The sequence below is a fragment of the Cervus canadensis genome, chromosome 27 (assembly GCF_019320065.1).
Source record: "Cervus canadensis isolate Bull #8, Minnesota chromosome 27, ASM1932006v1, whole genome shotgun sequence".
Lineage (NCBI taxonomy): Eukaryota > Metazoa > Chordata > Mammalia > Artiodactyla > Cervidae > Cervus > Cervus canadensis.
In genome coordinates, this window is record NC_057412.1 from 23,999,115 (window position 1) to 24,024,792 (window position 25,678).

Below are 25,678 nucleotides of genomic sequence, written 5' to 3' on the forward strand. Positions count from 1 at the left end.
GCAGGGTGACAATATACTGCCTTGACGTACTCCTTTTCCTATTTGGAACCAGTCTGTTGTTCCATGTCCAGTTCTAACTGTTGCTTCCTGACTTGCATACAGGTTTCTCAAGAGGCAGGTCAGGTGGTCTAGTATTTCCATCTCTTTCAGAATTTTCCACAGTTTATTGTGATCCACACAGTTGAAGGCTTTGGCATAGTCAATAAAGCAGAAATAGATGTTTTTCTGAAACTCTCTCGCTTTTTCGATGATCCAGCGGATATTGGCAATTTGATCTCTGGTTCCTCAGATACATATATATATATATATATATATATCTGTTACCAGAGTAAAGAAAAGCATTGCCTTTCAAAAAAAGGCACTCATTAAATAAAATTATGATTGCTTTTTATACCCCCCATATATTATCAATCTCAAAGAGACAATCTGGAATATTAAAAAAAATACACAAAATAAAACATCCTATATGATTCTATTTATCTAAAGGTAAAAACTATTAAAACTGATTTAATATATGATGTTAGGAGTCAAGATAGTAGTACTGTACAGGAGAAAGGCAAGGCAAAGTTTGAGAGGACCTCCAAACAGCTTCTATTTATTGATCTGCACAGGGGTTATAGAGATATACTTAATTTTTTGTAATTTATCTAGCTGTATACTAATGATTTATGGAAGCTTCTATATGTACAATTCAGTTAAAGTTATATTTTATGAAACATTCACTATTAACTAATTAGTAAGCATTTTTATCATTGTAATAGAACAATATGTAATTCCTAATACTGAAGAAGAAATTACTATGCTGCAATAAAATTAATTAAAATCAGAGCTCATGCAGTAAGGGAAAGGAGAGAGACATGATGGAATTACAGCAGGTTAACTTAAGAATATCTTGAATTTTGGAGTCAAACAAGCCTCAGCTCAAAAATTTGCTCTATCACTTCTTAGTCTGGGACTCATCTGTTAAAACGGGCTTTTGAGAGACTCAATGAAATTCATTACTAGACTTCAATCAACATTAATTCTCTTGTCCTTATACTGTCCTTTAAAGTTGTGTGCAAACACATCAAAAAGTAATTAACTTTAGCTCTAAGGCTAGAAGGCTGGAGAACAGTTGTAAAACTTAATACTTCCCAGAAATGACAACTGAACAAACACTTGAGGCAGGAGCTGAATTGACCAAGACGATTTCAAGAAAGGCAAAATTCAGAAAAACTTAAGTACTCAAAGATATTAAGCTACTCAAGTCCAGTGATACTTAGTAGTTCTTTGAGAGTAAGTGTGGAAGAGAGAACTAGAGAGTGACAGAAGAGGAAGTTGGATAGGTATGTTTAAACCAAGTAGTGATGGTACTTGCACGCTAACACAGGAGTGTTCTGCTTGGCTTACGTTTATCCTATAATTACAAGGTAAATATAAATATTAGGCTTACATGGTTCCTTGAGATCTGAATAAGATCAGCACAAACCTCCTTTCCAAATGCTTGGTGGTTCAAATACCTCCTCAAGCTTTATGCCGAATCACTGAAAACTGCTTCTGTAATTGGGATTTCTGTTTCACACTACATTACCAAATGTGAAACCGAAACTCTTCCCAGGTTTGCACATAAGCCCACAACCAAAAAATCCTCTCCCGAAAGTATTTGTGACTTCAATCCTCTTGCCAAAAGTGAGAAGCTCATGAGGAGACATAGTTGCACATATGCATACTACTTCAAGTTCAAGGTTACACACCGTATTTCTTAAAATGTTGCCTCACAACAAGGAACTTGGAGCCAGAGGAATTCTTTTCCTGTTTATCCTTTTTAGAATGCAGTTTTGATCAGTTAAATGTTTTGTTTTTAACAAAATAGACTATCAAAAAACTACTTCTCTAGATAATATACATTTGATTAATTACAACGTCCCTTTCTCTGAGATTAAAATTTGTTTAAAAAATTAATGCTAACAATGTATTACCAGTAAGTCACTGATTTACAAAATTGGAATTCTTATACGTGTGTTGAGTTTTAAAATCTAGTCTGATCATGGCTGAAAAACGTAAACTACTATATGTACTACAACAAAGCAGCAATTGCCAGCCTTTTGTGGTGACAGGTTAGAAGTATCTAATGATAATATTCATAAAACAAGTCTTATTTCCACTATTCCTTTTCTTGCCCCAAAATACCACACCATTTTTAGAATGCAAGTCCAGTTCATATTAAGTAACCATGTCGATCCTAAAGTGAGCACTGTCAGCAAACAAACAGGATTACAGAAGTCCTTTCTCCATCTTCAAACAGTAAGTCTTTACATTTCAGAAAGCCCTCTGGGTTGCTTTCTTGTCTTGACTTCAAAGAGCTATACAAACTTAGATCAATTTTGCAGTGGCATAGTCTGATGAGAAATGAACCTGACTCCATTTCAGGTCATAGTGAGCCAATCTCCAAAAAATGCTAAAAAGTGTACAAGTTTTATAAAAATTTCTCTTACCAGTGCCATAAAATAAGTAGCTATTACATTAAGATTGATATAAGACCCATGAGTCATTTGAAAAAATAACTGTTCACCCATTGGTTTGCTGTTTCTTATGTGTTACACTAGATATATCAGAATGTAAATAATGGGTCCTTAAAAAGTACAATACTATTGCCTCTTTTATGACACTACTATTGCCTCTATTATGCCTCCTTAATGCATTCTGAACAAAGGTAACCCCTCTTAAAGGCAATGTTGGAGCCTGTGGCTTTAGATAACAGAGAGAAGATTTCTAAAACAAACAAAAAAAGCTGACTTTGGGTAGCTGCTGCAATTTCAAGAGCTAAACTATTAGGAAGCCTTTAGAAGTGATCATAAATGAATTCAATACAAAAATGTATTAATACTGTTTGAACAAAGTAAAACAGTGTTTTTGCTTTCCTTGTTCTATATTTACATTAAGCATTTTTTTTCAAAATATACCAGTTTGTGTTTATTTCCTAATTTTCAAAAAGAATTAAAGATGAGCCAGGACAGCACATTTTTTCACATATGCTGGAGCAGCATATTAGAGGAATGCTAGAGGCTCTCGCATTCTTTCTTTCCAAATTAAATTACCTTTCCGTGTTTACTCTACAGAGGACCCTAAAATTAAATGACATTCACCAACCTGACTTCTTTAGAGAGCCATAACCAGGAAGAAAGTGCATATGTGCATGAGGGTACATACAGGCGAACATGATTCTAATTAAGGTGGACATAGTCTTCCAGTGATTGATGCACACATGATGCTTCTTCCTAGTCAGGCAGAAATGTTAGAAGTCAGCAATTTGGCGGGAACAGAGACAACCATGTATATTGCCAGTTGGGCAGCTTGACAATATGGGGTTTTGAATCCTGCTTGGGAACTGTGTGTTCCGAACAGCACACGTCTCACTTGGATTGAAGGAACACAGAAAATAACTCCAAAGAAAAATAGGAATGGGGAAAGTCAGTCACTAAAAAGGGATATATTTAGAAATGCACAAAGTTTAAAGATGAACAATTACAACACAGGTTCTAAAAGAAACTAGATTGGAAGAAATAACATTTTTAATAAAACTACAACTTTCAAAGCTAGTGAGACTAGAACATTACCCTTGTTCCTGCTCCTCTTTCTGACTGGCTCCCCCAGTAATTTCAAATTTTACTTAAATGTCACCCTTATCAGTGAGCTCTCCCAAAAACATCCAAAACTAAACCCTCCTTATCTCCACTGCACTCACACCATTTCATTTCTCTACTTTTCTCCATAGCGTTATCACCATCTAATATAACTTATTTTACTAATATAACTAATATTTTAATTATTTTCTTAATGTTCATATCTCCCACCTAGATTATAAGATCTGGAAGGACAGGAGTGTTTTCTGTTTTATTCATGGCAGTAGCTCCAGAACTCAGAAAAATTTCTGAACAGACGAGGTGTTTCACAGCCATTTGTAAATAAACAAGGAATTCCCAGGAGTGAAATCAGTACCCTAAAGAACAGCAGCTGAATGTCTTGTTGTCTATTAAGACATATTCTGAACTTATTTTTTCAGTCTTATTTTTAATTATCAGGATATTTTACATGCTGGTTACATTTAAACTTTTTTTTCTGTGCAATCTAAATAATTTGTTCAATTTACTAGGTTTTGTCCATTCTTTTTTATGTGTTCTACCCTGAGAAATAAAATGTTATAAAACATGAATATTAGAAGAAATAAAGGTGGGAACAGATGAGATAATTAAAAAGACTGAGTCAAAAATATGTGATTACAGTTGCAGTTTCAGTAATGGCAGAGTAGCTCAAATTAAACTAAACCACACACTGATAACTATTATATACTCTGGACAAAATGTAAGGAACAGTTCTTTGAAAGCACTGGAGAATGACTAAAAACAGTCATAAAATGGAAAGGATTAAACCTTGAGAGAAGGAGACTGCACTGGGAATTAATGTGGGGAAATACACATTAATACAGCTTTTCCACTGAAGGCACTCCCCAGGCCATGCAGAAACAATGAGTTAGGATTCAATCATAGAACTCAAGCATAAAGCCACAGTTTACTGGACTGAGATGCAAGAGAACGGAGCTCGGAACTGCCAGAGTGGCTAGAAACTGATGGAGAAAAAAAAATCCAGAAATGAGAGAGTCACATATGAAGGAGCTCCAAAACTGCCTCTAACTTCCCCTCAAATCCCTGAATGACCCATGAATTGTAGACATACAGTAAAGATGCCAAAGATCCCAATGGGAAGCATTGGCTAGAAGGCCAAGGAAGCTGAGGCTAACATGGGGAAGATGAAGATGAAGTCACACCAAGTTACAAGAGCCTCATCTTATGAATTGGAGAAGGAACTGGCAACCCACTCCAGTATTCTTGCCCAGAGAATCCCGGGGACAGAGGAGCCTGGTGGGCTGCTGTCTATGGGGTCACACAGAGTCAGACACGACTGAAGCGACTTAGCAGCAGCAGCAGCATCTTATGAATAAATCCCATATCTTAGGCATAAAAGAGTCATCCTGGACTAAAGACAAAACCAAAACAAAACAAAAAAAGCATTACTAAAAAAAAGTAAAACCAAGCCATTATAAAGTTTATGGTGTCAGGATGTAATTTAATTGTCTGCTATACGAAAAATTAACATACTTCAGGAAAAGATAACAGAATGCAGACTCACTCCAATGCCTAATTTGAACTGACAGATTTCTAGACATATAACTAATATATAGAAATATGCTAATGAAATAAAAAGAAGCCTATAGAGACAGGCCTCAATGTATCTTCAGCATTGAACTTAGCAGGCAAGGGCTTTAAAGCAGCTAATGAAAATAAGTACGGTGACTGAATGGAAAACACAGTTATAATAATCAAACAGATAGAAGTATTTAGCAGACAAGTAGAAAGTATAGAAAGAATCAAAATAAAATTCTACAACTGAAAAGAAATAAAAATCTGTAAAGAAATTCACCACGTGAGCTTAACAGCAGATTGGAAATGGCAGAAGGCAGAAGTAGGATGAACTCAAAAACTGTTCCCTAGAAATTACCTAACTGAAGATAAATGATTGAAGTCAAATGAGTAGAAACTTGTGGACAGGTGGATTAACAATGACCTGATATATTCATGAAAATAAAAATGGCAAAAGGGGAAGAGAGTGAAAATGACTAGAAAAGCATTCCATGAAATAATGGCAAAATTTTCCTAGAGGTAAAAAAAAAAAAACAAAAGCATAAAGCTCCAAGAAACTTTATGAATATCAGCATAATAAATAAATTAGAACACTTAAACATATCATAGTCTAACTTCTGAAAAGCTAAAAAAATTAAAGAGAAAGCCTTGAAAGAAACCAAAGGAAAAGATGGACTGAAATTATATCTACTTTCTCCTCAGGATCAGTAAAAACAAGGAGACAATGAAATAATTAAACTGCTGAAAGGTAAAGGCAAAAACAACAACTTGAAAAAAAAATCCACAGATTTCTATATCTGGTGACTATATCCTTCAAAACTGAAGGTAAAATAAGGCTGTATTCAGATAAAGGCTGAGAGCATTTATTGCCAAAAAACAAAACTGCACCACAAAAATGTTAAATGAACTTCTTTGGGACAAAGAGAAATAACACCAGATGGAAACCTTAAACTACAAAGAAAAAGGATAAATTAAAGGCAATTTTTTCTCTCTTAATTTCTTATAAAAACTATTTTAAAGCAAAAATTTGTAGTATATCATGCAGTTTATAACATATCAATATAACATTACAAAAAAGGAAGTGGAGGTAGCCAAATTATGCTGGTGCAGTTTTTACTTTCTACTTAAAAAAACACAATAGCAACACCAAGGAGACTATTATCATTTAAGTATGAATATTAAGATATGGCAACCTGCCCCAGTATCCTTGCCTGGAAAATTTCCACCATCAGAGGAGTCTAGCGGGCTACAGTCCATGCGTCACGGAGTTGGAGACAACTGAGTGAGCATTCACACATGCATACATTTATACCTAGCATAGTAATTTAAAAATTAATATTAACAGTATAGCTTAAACGTGCATAGTTAAAGATCTAAAAGAGGAATGAAAATGGAATGCTAATATATATTTGTTATGCATGTTTGAATATATACACATGATGACAAAATAACAGATTCAAACCCAACTGTACAATGATTACATTAAAACTAAGCTTCTCTGGTAGCTCTGATGGTAAAGAATCTGCCTGTAATGCAACCCAAGTTCGAACTGGGTCAGGAAGATGCCCTGGAGAAGGGAACGGTTACCCACTCCAGTAGTCATATATGATTTTTCCAGTGGTCATGTATGGATGTGAGAGTTGGACTATAAAGAAGGCTGAGCACCGAAGAATTGATGCTTTTGAACTGTGGTGTTGGAGAAGACTCTTGAGAGTCCCTCGGACTGCAAGGAGATCCAACCAGTCCATCCTAAAGGAGATCAGTCCTGAATATTCACTGGAAGGACTGATGTTGAAGCTGAAACTCCAATCACCTTTGGCCACCTGATGTGAAGAGCTGACCCATTGGAAAAGACCCTGATGCTGGGAAAGACTGAAGGCAGGAGGAGAAGAGGACGACAGAGGACAAGATGATTGGATGACATCACTGACTCGATGGACATGAGGTTGAGTAAACTCCGGGAGTTAGTGATGGACAGGGAAGCCTGGTGTGCTGCAGTCCACAGGGTAGCAAAGAGTTGGACAGGACTAAGCGACGGAACTGAACAGAACTCACTCCATTATTCTTGCCTGGAGAAAACCATGGACAGAGAAGCCTGGCGGGCTACAGTCCACGTGCTCGCAAAGAGTAGGATATGACTGAGCTACTAACACTTCCACTTTTCATCCTATTCTACAGGCATAGACAATATTATTAGATGATTATATTGATAATATTAGACTAAAATTTAAAAAATCAAGACTACCCAGCTTTGAGAGATACACCACAAATATTAATTTACACATAAGTTAAAAATACATGGATGGGAAAAAAGTATAACATTCAAACATTAAGTATAATAAAGGTGTATCATTATATTAATACCAAACACTGTAAAAGTCAAGACCAAAAAATTAAAGGATAGAGAGACATTTCACAATGATACAAATGTTAATAACAATCTTAATTAGTAGCCTAGTAAGACAGATTGAAAGCACATTAAAAATTAACAGAATTAAATATATTTAAAATTATAAATCTTTACAACTAGACTTACAACTGTAATTATAGTTGAAAATTTTATCATCCTCTCTTACTGAGAAAAACTTCATATTGTTAAGATGTCCATTCTGCATAAAATGGTCTATAGATTCAATACAACCCTAATATAAATTTAAGCAGATTTTTTCTTTTGTAGGTAATAGCAAAGTTATTCTCAAACTTTTGAAACTTTAAAGAACCTAAAATAGCTACAATAATTTTAAAAAGAAAAATATGGAGGAACAAACCATAATTTTAAGATGTTAATGATATAATAATCAAGAAAGTTTGTATATTTGTTATTCGGCAGAACAAAGATAAAAAGTCAACAGAACAGAAGAGAAAGTCTAGAAACAGGCCCAAACATATAATACAAATTGATTTCAACAAAAGTGCCAAGGCAATTAAATTGACCAAGGAAGGTCTCCTGAATAAATCATGCTGGAATGACTGGATAAACATATGCAAAAAAAAAAAAAACCACCTTTTTCCCCTTCTTCACACTACACACAAAAATCAATTTGATATACATCATTGACTCAAACGTAAAAGTTAAAATGATAAACTTTCTGGAAGACAACGCAGGCATAGATTCATGCCATTGGAGTAGGCAGATGTTTTAAGAATAAAATGGCTGTGAACATTTCTAATAGATAAATCAAACTTCAGTAAAATTAAAATCTACTCACCAGAAGATACCATTAATAAAATGCAAAGGCAAGTCAAACTGAGAGAAAACATTATACATATATATTTATATACCCACATATATGTCCACACATATTAAATACATGAGAAAGGACTTACATCTAGAATATATTTTAAAATATTCTATGAATCAATAGCAGAAACATAAACAGGCTCCCTAAATGGGCAGAAGACTTAGCAACACAAAAGAAGATAAAGGTATGGCTGATAAACATATGAAGAAAAGTTCAACATCATAAGGCATTAGAGAAAGACAAATTAAACCACAGAAGGAGATCTTGTATCCTCCAGAATACCTACAGATACTAAAGATCGTGAAGATGTAGAGCAGTTAGGCCAGTTATGCCACTGAAGAGAGTATAAAGTGGCAAAATCATGTTGGTAAACTGATTATCTTTTATAAACTTAAACATACACTTAACATACAACCCAGCAATTCCACTTCAAACTATTTACCCTCCCCACCCATAGAAAGAAAACATGTACATAAAAGTACTTCTACAATAACATTTCTAGCAGTGCATTCATAATAGCCCAAAGCTGTAAATAATCTAAATGTCCACTAATAGGAGAATGAACGGACACATTGTGATATATTCATACAATATAATTTGACAAAGGATGAGATGGTTGGATGGCATCACTGACTCGATGGACATGAGTTTGAGCAAGCTCCAGGAGTTGGTGATAGACAGGGAAGCCTGGCATGCAGCAATCCATGGGGTTGTAAAGAGTTGGACATGACTGAGCAACTGAACTGAACTGATAATTCCACTCAGTAATTTTAAAAAAAGAATGAACTATTGATTTCTGTTAACTAGTGGATGGATTTCACAAACATGTCAAGTGAAAGAAGCCATATCAAAAGAGTACATGCTGAATCATCCCATTTACATGAAGTTAAAACATAGGCAAAACCAATCTATTGGGATAAATATCTAAACAGCAACTGACTATAGTAATAGAGATAGCCTGGAAAAGGGAATGAGGAAAACTCTTGCAATGACAGATACGTTTTATTATCTTGATTAGACTTGTTGTCAGGTGGGCATATACATTCATCAATACTCAGATTGGACACTTAGATATATGCAATTCACTGGATGTAAAATTTCCTTCAATAAAAAGAAGTGACTACCTACTCCCTAGTTTGATATTCATTTTAAAATTAACTTTTAACATATAAGATTTACTAAATGCTATCACACAACTAATACAAAATACCAGCTAATATAAAGTATCAAGCAAATATTGTGAGACCTACAGTTCCAAAATTAGAAAAGACATTATAATCAGCATTGGAAGTATTCCCATACTATTTGGAGCTTCTCTGATGACTCAGCAGTAAAGAATCTGCCGGCAATGCAGGAGACCCAATTTCGATCCCTGGGTCAGGAAGATACCCTGGAGGAGGTAATGGCAACACTCTCCAGTTGCCTGGAAAATTCCATAGATAGAGGAACCTAGCAGGCTACAGTCCATGGGGTCACAAAGAGTTGGACATGACCGAGCGCACATTTCAGTTGTATGACCCATTAGCAAAAATAATCCCATGACAAAAGCTACTATCATCGCATTTTTCTGACATATAAAAAGTTGTATTTAATGCATACAAATTGATAGCTTGGGAGAGAATTGTTCAGCCATGAAACCAACACCACAATCTATGCCATAACAATACCCATCACCTCTCAACTATCACTACTTTTTAAATTGGTACAAGTATATTTAACTATCAGAGCGCTCTTTCTTCAATTGTGTTACAAAGATATTTATATGAAGTTGTAATAAAGACTCTTTTGAGCACTTTTTACAATTCTTTCTAGAGTCATTTCTAGTGATAAGCTTTTTAATTAGGATATTTGGGAATGTCCTGATACTTAAATTTAGGTTTAAAAAACAAAAATTAGAGAAAAATTAGAGAAAAGAAAACTCTTAACAATTACTAGTAATTATAGTTTTTAGCTTTACATATAATAGTAAATTTTAAATTTACTTAGTAAAATTTCTAATTTTCCCTAAGACTTAAAATAATAATGTTAAATTACTCAGAGGTAACAGAAGATCCTTACTCTATAAGTAGAAATTTCATTGTAAAAGTAAGGTTAGATTCAATTTAGATTTAATACAGATCCCTGAACTGTGAAGCTAACAATATTTCTGAGACACAAACACGATGAGAAGAAAGGCTTACTTTCCTTTAAAATAAATAAATACTACACTTTCACAGTACACCATTAGGGTCACTTGTATGCTTAAAGTATGGTGTCCTCTGGGGAGAGGGGGAGGGTACTAAGAATAAAAATAGTAACATACCAGAAAATATGCTGGGGACTTCACAATAATAGAAGGCAACTATGGAAAGAGCTATTAATATTACCTTAAAAATAAGAGTATACAAATAAGATCAAACTGAAAGAATATAATACTTTGCATCAAAGTATTGTTATTTGAAATAACTTTATTCTGTTTTTTTTTGGTTATTTAGATGTGGTTGAGATAGATAATGGTGACAGGCTATAACTTAAGGCCTATGTAAAGGGAAATCTGAGAATATAAAGCAGTAAAATATCAGCTAGTCTGATGGATAGTCAAATAAAGGAAAAGGGTTGAGGTGCTTCACTGAAATTAAGTGCTTTGTTGCATTGAAAGCAAACTCAAAGATTTGGTCATCTTAGGATAGCTCTCTCATGGGGAAAAAAATGGTCAGAGCTTCTCAGTAAAAATCAATATGGTTGAATCCTTCAAACAACCTGAAAACACATAAACAGAATATGAGAGCATGCATGTTATCTTTTTAACATAGTATGCATCTGACAAGCTGTAAAATGCCTGGTGCAATAAATATTGGGGAATAAAAAAGTGAATTAAATTAAGAAAAAATTTGTTTTCATTTGAGACAGGCTAAAAAATCAGTTCACTTCTGACTCTCATGGAGGTTGACACCTCTAAATAGGTGTGATACAAATCATGCCTCGATGGAAAAAATTGTAAGTTTGGTTATTTAGATAGCTAACGAGACACTGGTTGAGATAACTAATGGTGAGAGTGTGGACTCCAGGAGACAGATCTGGTTTGAGAAGACACTGGCCACATAACCAACTTGGGCAAGCTGGATAACCCCTCTAAAGCCTCCAACTAAAATGGGGATCACAATAAATTCTGCATTGTATTATAAGGAACAACAGGAAAAAATATATAAACTGTTTAGTACAATGAGTGGTAATAGTAATTGCTCAAGAAATGTTTATCACTATTATTATTAAGTTATTATTATTACTATAATTATTATTAGCAGCAGCATCAATTTCTATTATTTTGAGTGCCAAAATAAAAGACTAAAAAGTCTAACTTTAAGTCAATCAAATTAAATGACTGTAATATTCTCAGTGGATAGATCACTAGAGAAAGCACTTAGTTAATATTTTGGAAGAGCTTGGTTCTCTTGAATTTTACGTGTAACTGGACCATTTAGCTGAAACCTTTCCTAATTTATACATCTCTGAGTTTCCTCATATCTCTTATATGGTATCATTATCTAGTCCTAGGAATTCTTCTTCCCACTTCACTCTCAGGGGTGGAGTTTCCCACAGTCCTCTACTCCATCAGGTCAACTGCTATTACCCTAAGTTTTTCCTCCCAACCTTAATCTCCTAGACATCATGAAAAGAAAATCTCATTCCCGCACCAGCAAAGAATCCCTGAAACATCTAGCCCCTCCTTATCCCATTCTTGCCCATTACCACTGGGGCAAGCACAGCTCCTTAAGGAGACAGGTTCTTGATGTTTCAAATTAAAATTCTGAATACATTTGTCATAGAATCACTGTCAGGTCTCATGTATAGGCTCTTTATTAACATTAATTTCATGCCTTAAGTATATATGGTTGGTTGATTGGCTTAGTCACTAAGTTGTGTCCAACTCTTGTGACCCCATGGACTGTAGCCTGCCAGGCTCCTCTGCACATGGAATTCTCCAGGCAAGAATACTGGAGTGGGTTGCCATTTCCTTCTCAAGTATATATATTATTAATAAATTATAAATAATTTTCTTGGACAGATTTAAGAATTAAGTATTATAAATTTTAATTTGAATAATAATCATTTCAAAGTTAAAACAACAGATTACACTTCAGGGGAAAAAAAATCTCTCCTGTATAAGTGAAAAAGTACCTAATTTTTCCCTCTAGAACATTTTATGACAGATTTTTCTCTAGGATCTTGTATGACAAACTTCTCTCTTTTGAAAAAGAGAAGCTTACAGATCATGAATTAATATGTGAAAGACCATAAAAGGGCTTCAGCTCTTTTCCTCACTGCTCACTAATTCTAAACTGACATAACTAGTTCTCTTTAGCTCTCTTGCTCATAAAAGGAGAGAAGAGATCTTCTATAAAACTTCTAGTCATATTTCCAGAATACCAAGAAATAAGATTTTACCAGAAATTTTTCATCTTTTCAGCACTTAGCTAAATCTAGTTTTTTGCCTTTAAAAAACAGTTTGTTTACCTATAAATCTAAAGGTCAAAGTAAAATAATATATAATTCTAGCTATTAAAAAAACAAACAAAATAAGAACCTACATTAACATTTCCCTCAGCCAACGCAATCCCCTGCCAACACAGGAGACACAGGAGGTGCAGGTTGAATCCCTGGGTCAGGAAGATCCCCTGGAATAGGAAATGGCAAACCGCTCCAGTATTCTTACCTGGAAAATTCCATGGACAAAGGAGTCTGGAGGGCTACAGTCCATGGGGTCCCAAAAAAGTCAGACGAGACTGAGCAACTAAGCATACACACACATACACACACTTAACACATCTTTCAATCTCAAAGATATCTGATAATCAAAAAAGAGCAAAGCTATGAAAAATAAGTAAAAATGGCAATTAATCTACCATTATTATTACCATTATAGGGCTTCCATGGTGGCTCAGATAGTAAAGAATCTGCCTGCAATGCAGGAGACCTGGATTAGATCCCTAGGTTGGGAAGATACCCTGGAGAAAGGAATGGGCTACCCACTCCAGTATTCTGAATTGTAGAATCCATGGACAGAGGAGCCTGGAGGACTACAGTCCATGGGGTCACAAAGAGTCAGACACGACTGAGCGATTAAGCACAATCACTGTTCCATGTATACTTTGACTTATTTTTAAAAATTTAAAGAAATGAAAAAAAAAACCAATGACTTACATTTCAAAAATAAACAATACTGAAGAAATACTGAATACTCTTCAAAGCTTACTTAATATTTCTCACTCTTCTGATAAAATATAAGCTATTTAGATATTAAAGGATAAACAGAGTTGTATTTTGTGACCAAAATTTTGTGATTATATTTTATTGTGATTAAATTTCATTGATTATATCAACTGCTCCTTGATATTCAGTATTTAGGAACAACTGTTAAAACTGAATATGGGTTTCCTAACACATTAATAAAAAGAAGGACAATAACAAAGGCAATAATGAAAAAAGAATCTAATATGAATTTTTTGTCCAAATAAATAACTGTCAACTACAAAAAGACAACCAATTGGGTTAAAGAAAAAGAATGATACAACAGAAGCAAAATATCACTGAAATTCACCAAAATTTCCCAAAATAAGAAGACTTGCTGTTCTGCCTATTGTGGCGGCCATATGTGTCTTTCAGCCATAATCCCCAAAGACAAGAATGGAGTCTTTCAAAGCCTCTGATTACATCCCTGTTTTAGGACCACCTCAGGCAGCCTAAAGGTTCTGTTAATCAATTAGCTGAGGTCCATGCTAAGCCCAGAAAGGGAACACTGGAAGGAGACAGGCTGGAGCACATGGAACAAAGCTATCTATAGCCGTGGGCAAGCTTTTCTTGTCCATATGCACACAAGCCATTGTTCCATTCCTGAAGAATCACATTAATCAATGCTCACAGGCTGCACCTCTGAAACAGAGAGCTGGCTGTTCATCAGTGATTTATTACAGAGCCAAGCATGCATTTGACATGAAGCAAGTAGGTAGTTTGGGAGCTGCCATTGGTGGGGAGAAGGAAGGAATGGTTTAGAGTGTTGAGGGGTGCTAATGCCGACACAAATCAGCTCCCTTCAGTAGTCAGAAAAATATGGCTGCTGACAATTATGGGTACAAACATCCATGCTTTCCTTGAAGGCTAAGGACATTATTTTGATCAGCACAATGGGGGAAATGCTGAGATTTTAAATTTAAAAAAGAAAGGGAAGGGAAAAGAGGAGAGAGAAAGAAAGGAAGAGAGAGAGGAAGAAAGAAAGAAAAAGGAAATCAATCCAAATGGGCATGGGTTGTAACCAGTGAGAAAGGGTGTCCTTCTTTTTCGGAATGGTTTAAACTTTTAAAATGAATCTGTACTTACGGGATGTATTTTTAAGTGCTTTCATTGGAAAGCATGTCATATCTATACATTGTCCTATAGTGTGAGAAGAACTACTTAGAAGGTCCAGCATAAAATAAAGTAGAAGATTAAAAATGTGTCACATAATTGAAAAGTTGCATAATTGAAAAGTCTCTTGTTTAACTAACCAGAAACATGAGTGTATCCGTTAAAAAAACAACATTTTCCTTGGGGGAAAAGGCACTTGTGCTTTGGCAGCATTTAGCGTTGTTATCATAAAAGATGATAAAGTAAAATTCATTTGAGCAGGAAACAGTGGTTGTGTTGTGGTACTTGCTTTAATTCTCAACATAATTTCTTTTGAGCCCAAAGCCATTTTTAGAAACAACAATCACATATTTTAAAACAAAAATCTGGATACAACATTTGATGTGCTTCAGATGACCTATTTGGCAATGGAAGATAACTTTTCTGCATTGGGACTCTTCTAGAAAGTAAGGACCATACTTTTGTCATACACTTAGAAGTGATTCTCAAAATTTCAAAACTGGGAAGAATGAATGTTCAATTAATCCTGTTAGATAAAAGTAATTATTCATCACCATTCACATATCTTCAACTGCTCGAGACATCAAAACCTTCAGAGACTTAAGACTATAAGAAACAGCTGCTTTTGGCCAGTTACGTTCTGGGCTGTCAAAAATCATAATACTCAAACACCACCTTCACCCTATTAAAACTAGGAAAATGTTCAAATAGGTATGTTGACTTGTAGCAAGAATTTTAACTTGATTTAAAATAAAGAAGAGGATTATACTCTGCTTTCTTTGCTTTAGTTTCCTCAGCTGCAAAATGGAATAATAGTACTAAACAACAGGGTTGTTTTGGTAAGTGTTCAATGAATATTTCCACTTGTTTAAATTATAAAATGTTGATCCATGTAATAATTTTATCAGGGTTTTAAAAATACTCTTCTTATTTTTATTCATCTTATATTCACAAAGGATAAAAAAGGTGGGGAACAAAGAAGAGGAATTCCTTCTTAATTGTGGTCTTAAATTAATACCACCACTAATACCAACAATGAACACATCTGCCTACATAAAAATCATTCTTAGTTGATAACTGGACAGAGTCAGAAGAGCAAAAGTAAGAAAAGGCAACAATGTTGTATGACTTGCTCCCATCACCTAAGCATGGGAATAAGCATGCGTGTGCATATACTCCCACACACACACAGACACACACACACATATTAGGTTCTGCTACCTATCTACAGGTACGTTTCTGTAAGGAAACAAGCTAGTCAAGTTGCGAATGTGACCATTCTCATTTGAACCTCAAAGATCTAGACTAGGGATTCCAAAGCGTGGCTGGACAACAGAATCACCCGGATCTTTAAAAATTCCAAAGTCAGGCCATACTTCAGCTCCACTAATTCATAGTCTTGGGTGAGGAGAGTGAAATAGGGTGGGGAACACAAATAAGAGTTTATAGAAGCCCTCCAAGTGATTCCATTGTGCAGATGAATGTGAGAACCATTTATATTTCAAAAGTAATTTCCAGGCAGGTAACATACTTAGGGGACTTCCCAGGTAGCTCAGTGGTAAAGACTCCACCTGCCAATGCAGGAGATGCAGGGGACAAGTGTTCAATCCTAGGCTTGGGAAGATCCCCTGGAGGCAGAAATGACAATGCACTCCAATACTCTTGCCTGGAAAATCCCATGGATAGAGAAGACTTGGCAGGCTGCAGTCCATAGGGTCTCATAGAGTTGGACATGACTGAGCATGCACATACATAGTGCCCCTAGATTGATCAAAACAGCATATTAGGAGGAATTACTTCAGTGGAACTCATCTCCTCTGATGAACATACTAAAAATACATCTATATGTGAAACAATTCTCACCAATAACTAACTGGAAACTGGCTGAAAGACTCCTCCTGTACAATCAAGGTTGTAAGAAAGATCCACATGTAATTGGGTAGAAAGGGAAGAAAAGTGATCAGGTCAGGACCTGTGACTCTGGGAGAAGATAGAAAGGAAAAGGGAGTGTACACAGTCGGAGACCCACCCTGGCAAGTGAGAGGTGAGAGCCACAGACTAGATGCTCCAGTCCTAGGGTCCTACACAGGAGAGACAAGTTCTCTTGGCTGCTTGGAGGACCACTGGGACTAACAAAAGGCCACTGGGAAGCCTCAACTCTACTCATGAGGAGCACGCAAGTGCTGCTTTGCCCACAGGACAGGCATAGAGGTTTCCTGTGACCACCCTGGTATGCAGCCCAGGCCAAGCCAAACAAACACTCCAGGCCAACATACTCCGAGGCACAGGCCTGGCAGCACTGGATCTTGAGCTGCCACAACTGGTGAGAAAACTTGAGCACGGGACACAGAAGTGACTCAGTCCTGGGGCAATGCCTGGATGGGGCAGCAATGGCCATCACTGGCACTTCCTCAAGCATCAGAAGCAGCCCAAAACTCTGATGACGGTAGCTCCATCCCAGATCATGCCCTGATACATGCTGAGAGTTCATGAGGGCCCAAAGTGCCCTCCATCCAGGACAGGGTCAGTGGAAGATGGGTGGAGTAGTCAGCTGTGGGAGACAAAAAAAGACTTGGATCCATCCAAGGCTGCATCTGAGCAGAGGAAGTAAAAACAATGGCATCTACACAGGTAGCATGTTAGAGATAGCTCAGACCTCTGTCTGTAGCCAACACAATCTAAGTGCCAGCATGGGTTCCCTCCACCCCTTCCTTCAGCCCCACCCAGCTCTGGGGCAACAGTCCAATGCAGGGACAGGGCAAAGCAAACACTTAAAAGGAACAGAGCCAACCCCAGCCTGACTCTCAGGGTTCGGCTGCAGCCAACTTGGGATCAGACCCTGCCCCAACAGACTGTGACGGCCACCGAGTAAAGAAGTCCCGGCTAACACTTGGCTCAAGTTTTAGGCCCTCTTTTTCGGCCCCGTCACTTACCAAGGTGATACTTGAGAGCACATTCTGATTAAAGATGTGAACTGAGTCCCGCCAAAGGCAATGCGAGCATGCAGTCTATATAGGGATAGTCCTACATAAAAATGCTCCTTCAAGACTGCAATAGGTAACTATTTCACCTAAGTTCACAGAGGCTGAGAAAGTTAAGCAAAATGAAAAGGCAGAGGAACTGGTCTCAAATGAGAGTATAAGAGAAAACATCTGAAAAAAAAAAAGAAACCAATAAAACAGAATAAACAATTTAATAGACAAAGAATTCAAAGTATTGATAATGAGAATGTTAACTGAATTAGAGGAAATAATAGATGAACACTGAGAATTTTAACAAGGAACTAGAAAATATTTTTAGAATTCAGAAATAAAGAATAACTGAAACAAAAAACAAACTAGAAGGAATGAACATAAGTCATCAGGAAGATAGAAAAATGAAAATCACCCAACCAGGAAACAAAAAGAGAATCAAACTTTAAAAAAGAAGACAATTGAAGAGATCTTTAAAGGAACCAGACTTCAAATTGCCAAAATCCAATGGATCACAGACAAAAAAAACAAAAGAATTCCAGAAAAACATCTACTTCTCCTCTATTGACTACACCAAAGCCTTTGACTGTTGTGGATCACAACAAACTGTGGAAAATTCTTAAGAGGTGGGAATACCAAACCACCTTACCTGCCTCCTGAGAAATCTGTACAGGTCAAGAAGCAGCAGTTAGAATTGGACATGGGACAACATACTGGTTCCAAATAGAGAAAGGAGTATGTCAAGGCTGTATATTGTCACCCAACTTATTTAACGTCTATGCAGAGTACATCATGCGATATGTCAGGCTGGATGAACCACAAGCTGGAATCAAGATTTCTGGGAGAAATATCAATAACCCCAGGTATGCAGATGATATCACTTATAGCAGAAAAGAGAAGAAGAAGTGAAGAGCCTCTTGATGAAAGCGAAAGAGCAGAGTGAAAAAGCTGGCTTAAAACTCAACATTCAAAAAACAAAGACTATGGCATCTGCTCCCATCACTACATGGCAAATAGATGGGGAAACAATGGCAACAGTGACAGAATTTATTTTCTTGGGCTCCAAAATCACTGGAGATGGTGACTGCAGCCGTGAAATTAAAAGACGCTTGTGCCTTGGAAGAAAAGCTATGACCAACCTAGACAGCATATTAAAAAGCAGAGATGCTACTTTGCCAACAAAGGTCCATCTAGTCAAAGGTATGCTTTTTCCAGAAGTCATGTATGGATGTGAGAGTTGTACCATAAAGAAAACTGAGCACTGAAAAATTGATGCTTTTGAACTGTGGTGTTTGAGAAGATTCTTGAAAGTCCCTTGGACTTCAAGGAGATCAAACTAGTGAATCCTAAAGGAAATCAGTCCTGAACATTCACTGGAAGGACTGAGGCAGAAGCTGAAGCTCCAATACTTTGGCCACCTGATACAAAGAACTGACTCACTGGAAAAGACCCTGATCCTGGGGGAGATTGAAGGCAGTAAGGGAAAGGGATGACAGAGGATGAGATGGCTGGATGGCATCACCAACTCAATCACATGAGTTTGAGCAAGCTCTGGGAGTTGGTGAAGAACAGGGAAGCCTAGCATTCTGCAGCCCATGGGGTCACAAAGAGTCAGACACGACTGAGACACTGAACTGAACTGAACTGAACTGAAGCATTCCAAAGTTCTCCAGAAGGAGAAGAAAATGAGAAGGGAGTTGAAAATGCATTAGCTTAAAATTCCCAGAACCTGAAGAAGGAAAGAGATATCCAGGTACAAGAAGCACTGAGGGTCACAACCAAGATGAACCTGAATAGACTCACACCAAAAAATATCATAATGAAAATGACAAAAGTGAAAGAGAGAATTCTAAAAGGAGCAAGACAAAAGCAAAGAGTTGTACACAAGGGAATCCTCAAAAGTTTATCAGTTGATTTTTCTGCAAAAACTTTGCAGGATTGTAGAGTGTAGCATGATATATATAAAGTGCTGAAACAGAACACATGCAACCTAGTATATTTTTCTCAGCAAGATTATCATTTATTATCAAAGGAGAGATAAAGAACACTCAGACAAACAAAAACCACATTAGTTTGTCAATACTAATCCTACCATAAATATTAAAGGGTCTTCTTCTTCTCTGAGTGTAGAGAAGTAAGAATCTACAGGAGAGACTTTGCTGGTAGTCCAGTGTTTTAAGTATTGACACTTTCACTGCTGTGAGCACAAGTTCAATTTCTGGTCAATTAACTAAGGTCCCACAAGCCATACAGTGTGGTCAAGAAAGAAAAAAGAAAAAAAGAATCTACGGGAAAGGGATAATCCTACTAGGAAAGGTAAACATATAAGGAAGAGTTAAGGGATAAACATTAAGATGCAAAGCAAAATATTGAATACACAAAATGTGGGGGAGAGGAGTAAAAACTGTAGATTTTTTTTTTAGAATGTGCTTGAACCTAAATAACTTCCAATTTAAAACAAGTAGATGTAGTTATATATCAACATATATGAACCCAATGGTGACCACAAACAAAAAACCTATAATAGATACACAAAAACTCAAAAGAAAGAAACACAAACTTACTACTAAAAATCATCAAATCACAAAAGTGGAAACAAAAAGAAGAGCTAATAAACAGAAGAATTTTAAAACAACCAGAAAACAAAATGATAATAAGTGAATACACATCAATAGTTACTTTAAACATTCATGGACTTAATGCTCCAACCAAAAGACACAGGGAACCTGACTGAATAAAAATCAAGACCTATCTATATGCTGCTACAAGAGACACACTTCAGATCTAAAGACACACAGACTGAAAGTGAGAGACTGAAAAAAAGACATTTCATGCAAATAGAAATGACAAGAAGATGGAGGTAAAAATACTCACATGAGACAAAACAGACCTAAAAACAAAAGCTATAAAAAAAGACAAAGAAGGGCACTATAAAATGATAGAGGGATTGATACAAGATATGGATATTATACTTGCTAAAACAGATGCACTCAATTCAGGAGCACCTACATATATAAAGCAATTACCCACAAATATAAAATGGAAAAATTGATATCAATACAGTAACAGTAGGAGATTTCTGCACCCCACTTAATTCAACATACAGATCATTCCAGACAGAAAATCAACAAAGGAATAGTACTTATATGACACAATAGGCCTACTGAATTTGATAAGATACCTATAGAATATTCCATCCAAAACAGCAGAATACACATTCTTTTCACGTGCACACAGAATCTTCCCTAGGAAAGATCACATGCTAGGCTACAAATCAAGTCTCAACAAATTTAAGATGAGAGAAATTATATTGTTTTTCCAACCACAATGATAAGAAACTAGAATTACAGAAAGAAAAATGGGAAAAGAACAAACACATGAAGACTAAACAACTTACTATGAAAAAACTTAGTCAATGAAGAAATCAAGAGGAAACTAGAAAACACTTTGAGACAAATGAAAACGGAAATATAACTTTCAAAAATCTATGGGATGCAGCAAATGCAGTTCTAAGAGAAAAGTTTATAGCAATAGAAGCCTTCCTCAAGAAGCAAGAAAGATATCAAAGGAACACCCTAACCTATCACCTAATAGAACTGAAAAAAGAAGAACAAGCAAAGCCCAAAGTTAGAAGGAAGGTAAAAATAAAAATCAGAGAGAAAATAAATAAAGCAAAATAAGTAAAAACAAATATAAACAAGTTTGGATTTAATTAAAACTTAGAAGCTTTGCAAAGAAAATGAAACCTCTGACAAAGCAAAGACAACCTACTGAATGGCAGAAAACACAAGCAAATAATGGCTATTAATAGCCAAACACATGGCTATTAACGAGGCTAATATCCAAAACATATGAACAGTTATGGTAAATTCTGTGTCAAAAGAACAACCAACCTAATAAAAAATCAGCAGAAGATTTGAGTTTGAAAATTAATAGACTTTTTTCTCAAAAAAGATATACAGATGGCCAACACCTACATGAAAAGATGCTCAAAAAAGTGTTAATTATCAGAGAAATGCAAATATAAAACCTGAGATTATATCCTCACACCTGTCAGAATGGCTATCATCAAAATGACAGACTTTGTATGTTGGCAAGGATATGGAGAAAAAGAAACTCTCTTACACTGTTGGTGGTAACATAAATTGGTTCATCTGCTGTGGAAAAGAATATGGAGGTGCCTCTAAAGACTAAAAACAGAAAGTACAGAAATACCGTACGAACCCAGCAACTTCACTCCTGGAATTTTGAAATAAAACATAATTCAAATGATGCATGCACTTCAATGTTCACAGCACTACTATTTATAATAACCAAGATATGAAAGCAACCAAGTGCCCATCAATAGATGAACAGACAGAGAAGATGTAATACATACACACACACACACACACACATGAATATTACTAAGTTATAAAAAAAGAAATTCTGCCATTTGCAGTGATGTTAATGTACCTAGAGAATATGCTCAGTGAAATAAATCAGAGAAAGACAAATAATTTATGATATCACTTATATGTAGAATCTAAAAATAAAACAAATGGATATATACATTTTTCATGTCCAACTCTCTGTGACCCCATGGACTACAGCACACCAGGCTTCCCTGGATATATACATAGCAAAATAGAAACAGACTTACAGATATAGAAAACAAACTAATGACTATCAATGGGGAGAGGGAAGAAGGCAGAGGCAAAACAGAAGTACAGGATTTAGAAATACATACCACCATGTATAAAATAGATAAGAAACATGAATACATTGTAAGCACAGGGAATTATAGCCATTATCTTGCAATAACTTGTAAGGAAGTACAATCTATAAAAGTACCAAATGACTATGCTACTATACGTCTGGAACTAATATAATAGTGTAACTCAACAATACATCAATAAAAACATTTTCCCCTCCCAATTTTACTGATATAATTGACATATGCCAAGCTTAAGATGTGTAGTAAAATGGTCTGACCTATGTATATTGTTAAATAATTACCATAATAAGTTTACTTAGCATCCATCACTTCACGTAGATACAAAAAAAAAAATAATAATAATAAGAGTATGAAAGATTCTCATTCCTGAGTGGGAACAAAAAGATGGTATAACAAAGTATTCTCTGGATTTTTGACTTGGATATAACAAATGCTTGTTAATGGTACAACTTACATGGTAAATGGTAGAACTCATATGTGACACAGTAAACAAAAATATAAAATACAGAGAGTGTTTATTTTATACATCATTTCCAAATATATATATATGCTATATTTTCCATCTATATTTCATATAAAATACATATATATTTTATACCAAGTATAGATGGTATAGTTCCAGTAGTTGGGTCATCTGATGTGAACAGACGACTCATTGGAAAAGTCCCTGATGCTGGGAAAGATTGAGGGCATGACTGGGCAATGAAAAGTCCCTGATGCTGGGAAAGATTGAGGGCATGACTGGGCAATAAATTTGACCTAATTAAACTTAAAATCCATAGCAAAAGAAATCACTGACAAAAAGACAACCTACTGAATGGGAGCGAATACTTGCAAATGATACTACCGATAAAGGCCGAATCTCCAAAATTTATAAATAGCTCATACTATAAATATGTATAAATACTTATATGTATACATACAAATATGCCATTTCCATCCAAAAAGTAATTTTTCTATTTTTTTATATCATGTCTCTTTTCACTCATTTTGTAAACTGAGGAAATAAAACCAAAGGATGAAGCAGGCACAGTCTAGATATTGACAGAGAAGAACAGGAAGCCCAAAGGCACCAATAATGTCAGTTCAGTCAGTTCAGTCGCTCAGTCGTGTCTGACTCTGTAACTCCATGGACTGCAGCACGCCAGGCCTCCCTGTCCCTCATCATCTCCCGGAGTTTGCCCAAGTTCATGTTCACTGCATCAGTGATGTGGTCCAGCCATCTCATCCTATGACACCCTCTTCTCCTTCTGCCCTCAATCTTTCCCAGCATCAGAGACTTTTCCAGTGAGACGTCTATTCACATCAGATGACCAAAATACTGGAGCTATACCATCTATATTTGGTATAAAATACACACATATTTTATACCAAATATAGATGGAAAATATAGCAAAGTTTACTCAAACTCATGTCCATTGAATCGGTGATGCCATCCACCCATCTCATCCTCTGTCATCCCCTTCTCCTCCCCCCTTCAATCTTTCCCAGCATCAGGGTATTTTCAAATCAGTCAGCTCTTCACATCAGGTGGCCAAAGTATTGGAGTTTCAGCTTCAGCATCAGTCCTTCCAAAGAATATTCAGGACTGATTTCCTTTAAGATGGACTGGTTGGATCTCCTTGCTATCCAAGGGACTCTCAAGAGTCTTCTCCAACACCACAGTTCAAAAGCATCAATTCTTCAGTGCTCAGCTTTCCTTATAGTCCAACTCTCACATCCATACAAGACTAGTGGAAAAACCATAGCCTTGACTAGACAGACAATTGTTATAACATGCCCGAAACATCCAGGCCCAAAGTATGGGCCAAGGTATTTGTTCTTTCCTCCCACTCACAATTCGATTTATTCTCAGTGTCTGTGCCAGTACTAGCACCCCAGTGTTCACCAAAGTGTGGAGTCATTAACTGACTCCATTTTAAAACAGTAAGTGCCCTTTTGATCTTTACTAATCACAGAATAAACATACTGCTTCCTTTTTTAAAAGTTAAAGCAATTAGAAGGTGAGAGATAACTTAGAGATATTTTTGGAGGATGGAAATCCCACCTGTAAATGCCATGCTTTGTGACTTAATATACCTGGCTGACATTAAAACTGTGGGTACGTTTCGTTGCAAACTATAATTATCTTATTAAATAACTTACAAAAGTGATTGCTATTCAATGATAATGTTTTAACATCATGGAAATAGTTACTTCTTTGCAATTTAATATTCAACAGAAGGATGCATGTTATGCCACACTACAGGTAGCTAACTTTAATTCTAGCTTATATACTTCTGTTTCTGTATTAGATGATATCTAGCAATTGGGAAAACTGGAGATGTTTAGTCTCTGAACATAAGTTTTTAAATACCTGTAAATATGACATGGCTATAAAGCAACAACAACCAAAGACATGCTTTAAAAATAAAAATCTCATATTCAAAAACTGATATTAAACACACTTTCATTTAGATATAAAAGAAATGCAAATGCTGCCACATATTTGCAGATTTTTTCCTTACCATTTCTCAACTTTTTTTTGGTCTATTTGTTACAGTGATTGCTTCCTTTAAAATAACATCATCTAGAAAAGCACACATCCTATAGAACCATGGCATCCTCTAAGAATTTGTCAGCATGATAGGTTACCGGTTGGAATTTAGACAATGAGATAAATGCAGATAATTATGAATTGTATTAGGAAGCAAAACTGCTTTCAACAGTATCACTGTTGCTTTAGGACTTCACGTCTACACCAGTCTGGAGCACTGCAGTTACTCTCAGAGTACCTGGCAGGATAAGCCTCTGGGACCCTGGATGTGTGAAGCTATTATTTCTGGGCTTCGGCAGTAAGAAATATGATCCGCACCCCAGGAAAAACACTGACACCAGAAGACATGGTAATTTAAAGCCCAACCACAAGAAAACAGAAAGTTCAGTTACATACAATTGTACTTCTCAAAGACAGAATCAATACCGACATATTAACAAGTAGTTGTTAAATTAATATTTAATTTGGTTCAATCAACCACAATTCTAAATAAATTTAAGATTATTTGATAATTTCTATTATTCTTCAATGTTGACATAAACATAGACTCTAAACTAAAAAGTAACTGCTAGATATTTAATCAAAAAATATATGTATAGATTCACAGGTTTTAAATTATTGTATTGAACATTCAGAACATTTTGGCAGGCCTA

At 35.8% G+C, this 25,678-nt stretch overlaps 1 protein-coding gene across 5 annotated transcripts in view; it reads right to left on the reverse strand.

The window, feature by feature from the left end:
• The window catches only part of ROBO1 (roundabout guidance receptor 1), a 441,102-nt gene that overhangs the window by 284,864 nt on the left and 130,560 nt on the right, over positions 1 to 25,678 (reverse strand). The window lies entirely within an intron of this gene.